The sequence below is a fragment of the Centruroides vittatus genome, unplaced genomic scaffold (genome assembly GCF_030686945.1).
Source record: "Centruroides vittatus isolate TY-2023 unplaced genomic scaffold, ASM3068694v2 contig_329, whole genome shotgun sequence".
NCBI lineage: Eukaryota > Metazoa > Arthropoda > Arachnida > Scorpiones > Buthidae > Centruroides > Centruroides vittatus.
In genome coordinates this window covers 1,260,771-1,264,818 of record NW_027122113.1, presented here as the reverse complement: position 1 = coordinate 1,264,818, position 4,048 = coordinate 1,260,771, and positions in this window count along the sequence as shown.

Below are 4,048 nucleotides of genomic sequence, written 5' to 3'. Positions count from 1 at the left end.
CTTTATTTACTCAATTATGATATTAATTAACTCAAATTTCGAATAAATTTAAAATATAATTTATATATTTAAAAAATGTATTAAAATATTTAATACGATTATTTTTAAAGATTTGAATGATCCAATCACCTATTTAATATCTCATTACGTAAGAGCTTATCCAATCAAAGTTTATTCGTATTAATTTAACTGTATTTTTTAAATTTGAATAAACCAATCGTCATGTAATATTGAAACACGTGATTGATTTTATTCCAATCGCATTTAATTTCGATTTAAATTTTCGAAATTGACATAATTACAGAAAATATTATAATTTGACATATTTATAATTTAAAATATATTTAATAAATTGTAGAAATAATTTAAAATTTTAAAAACAATCCATTTTTCTATTTTTTAAAAAGAATGCAACATTTATAGAATTAATCATTTTAATATTACAATTAATATTATCGATATTTGAATATAAATAAACAGAAGGATACGCTCGAATCTAGACATCTATAACCCCCTAAAAGAACCTCACAGCTGCATTAAGCTTAATTACTATTGAGAGTTTGGCTGTAGTGTCATCAGTGCTATAACCCTCCTGTCATTATAGAACGGCGTGAAACCAAAGTTGTTTTAATGAGTTGGGTGGAAATTTAGTAATTGTGCTATTTCCCGCCTAGACAATTATTATCTAACGCTAAAAAATAATAATAATAAACCCTATACTTTCAAAGGGTTTGTGCTACTTTAGTAAAACAGGAAAGCATCTAGTCTTTCAAAAAAAAAAAAAAAATGTCCAGTAGCTTCAGCCTAACGAGTTTCGAATTAGCATCAAATATTCTCACCCCTTCCGAATAATTTTACTTTTTTTTTATAACTCTAGTAATTTCTATACTTTTTGTACTAGGGGTGAGCTTTAGAAAGGTGGCACCCACGCTTCCACTTTTTTTTTTTTAAATAAAAAAACAGAACAGTAAAGGTCGTTACGGTTATACTTCCGACCATTTGAAATGGTGATCTATCATCATTAAAATTTTAATACACGCTCAGTTAGGGAAAGGCCTTCTTTCAGAGTAAAAATATTAAGAAACACGCGTGATCCTCCCCCTATAAGAATCATCCATCATCTACAAAAGTGTCCATACATTATTGTTGAAATTAAGTTTTGCCTCGAGATTTTAATATGCATATTCTTATACCTCAACCAACATGCATAAGGTTTTTTTTAACAAAAACATTAAAAACATCCCACTCTCTAGTCTCTGAAGAATTGTGATAATCCTCTTTACATCGATAAAATCGATTAATATCATTTTTTAAAAACAATGTAAAAAGGTTATTTATCTCTTATATCCATTTATTATAAAAGAGAGAACTAGAATCGAATCTTCAAACATTCATTTTCTAAACTAGTTTTTTTTTTCTTCTTCTTCTTTTAGTTATATATATTCATCACCCCATGGGGCATAATGGATAACCATCCAATGACGTCAATGGTACAAAGTCGGTATAACCAATAAGGTGGAACAATATAACAATTGTAAATATCGACCCTATGCTGTGATTTCTGTCATTTATAATATCCTGTAGAGTCAGATAACATATGAAAAGAGATGAAAAATGGTGATTTGGTTAAAGTTTAGAGAATCGTTGATAGGAAAACAGTCGAATTTCACACTGAAGGCGAGACACCCAATTGTGTCTTATGTAAATAACAAATTTTGCTTCCTGGGTGGATAATACTTCCTGATTTTCTTTTGGAATTATAGGATTTGCTTTTAATTGTGTTCTACTTTTGAACTAAAATATAATTTTTTTTAAAAATGCTAAATATAAATTGAAAACTCTTAATAAATTTTATCTCACTTTCCTATTATTTTACATTAATATAAATTAATCAAAACAATTTTTTACTTCTCTCTCTTTTTTTTTTAATTAAATCGAGCTTTGTTTTAAGGAGAATATTAATATAACAGAATTCAAGGACATCTTAGATATTATTAATTTTTTTTGTCATTCAGTCTGTGTATAAATATATAATTTTTTTTTTAACAGTTGATATACGTATCATATCACACACTTTACGATAGGGCCTTGAGATAATTACTGTGTAATTATGAGGCCTAGTGATGATCGCCGTAATAATTTAATGAGGAAATTCCTTCTACAATTTACACCTGTTTCTAAATCGATGCCAATTTTTAAAAATTTATTTTTTGTTTTTTGAATAATCACTAAATAGAAACTCCTAACTTTATTTCTATTAAGTGTTTTACTCAGTGGGAATCCCTACTATTTTGTAAATGCCAAAAACCGAGCAGCAGGTGGCATCACGAAAAATTGTCGAAATCAACATTCTTAACCCTCTTTTTTTTAAAATTTTGATCACTGTTGACAACATAACAAGATTTAGGCCACTGCAATTAGCTTACTGTTTCTATGGACAAATTTTCAGTACCATCTTTCAAGTTATTCGTAATTTTAAAAATAGTTTTTTATATTACGAATTAATTAATTTAACGTTTTTCTAAGACTTTAAATTAATTAAGTTTAAGAAAAAATAATTTACTTTAAAGAAATGTACTTATAAAAATGTCAATAAACAGGATAATGCTGCATAAGTTTAGTAGCCATGGCAAGTCTAAACTCGACTTAACCATTAATTTTCATTTAACGTTGCAAATATTGTTTATACACCATAATCATTTGGTTTGCAAACAACTAGAGTCTCGTACATAAAACATTTTTTTATTTTTTTTTCAGCCTTTTTGCTGTCCTCGCCGTCACCACAATTACTCCTGTGCCTCATTGACTATCTCTGATATTATCAACGAACAGGTTCTAATGAAAGAGTTGTTAGTGAATGGGGACATTTAACAAGATGGCTTACGTTGCCAGAATACTAAAAGCAAACTTAACTGGTGTAAAATTATTCAGCTGGAGTAAAACTGCGGTCCTATCTTAAGACAGTCTAGTTTTTCGTTGGCGGTTCTTAAATATTTTCCCTCTCATCCTCATCCAAGAATTTAAAGATTTTTTTTTTCAGTGCGAAATTTCAGATCAATAAGCTAATGCAATGTTCTTTTCATTGATAATTTATGGAAATATTCGTTAATATTTAATAAAATCGTAATTGCAACTGAAAAAACTCCCGATCGAACACAAAATATATCATAATTTTAGAGAAAATTTTAAAATATTTTTAATGGAAAAACCATATATTGTTGGGTAAGACGAATTGCGTTAATTTACTGTTGATTTCTTAATAAAATATTGCATAATTGCTTATTAAAATATAAGAACATTTTTATGTGAAGAAGTTTCTATGAATACAAAATTATAATGTTCAAATTTAGCCTAATCGTTTCAATAAGCGATATAAATGCCACTCTACATTGACAGAAATAAAAAATTCGCTTATTACAAATATATAAAAATGATATTTTTACACTCGAATATATGACACGTATTTAATAATTCATATAATATTCTGTTAAATCTTTTTTGTAAGGATATAATTTAATTACAACCTTCATTTATATTGAACAAATGCCAATTAAGTAGAAACTGAATTATAACGTTTGCTTACAAAGAGAAGAAATAAAATAAAAATATATTAAGCAACAAAAATTTTTAATTTATTATATGCAAAGATACTCATTAAGGATTCTAATTATGAAAATTTTACACAGTATGAGGCGTTTTCGTAATAAAATTCTTAAGTTTTGATGTTAAATATAAAACAATACGTAATTTAAGATAAATGCAAGGACGAGGCATCTTTTCCTTTCATTTTTATATTGAAAATTTTAATGTAAAAATGAATCCATACTTTAAAATATTTAATACAAAAATTAAAGCAAATTTTCTATAAAAAGTTTTATTAAAAAATACAATTTATATATATTTTACACATAAAAACTGGCCTTAAAAATTCCCTTGGTTGCTTTATATACATTGAAAAAAACGAATTTAAAATACATTTATAAACATTAAATCCTATTCAAAAACGTTATACAATTAAATTGGCAATTGCTATACTTAATATATAAAA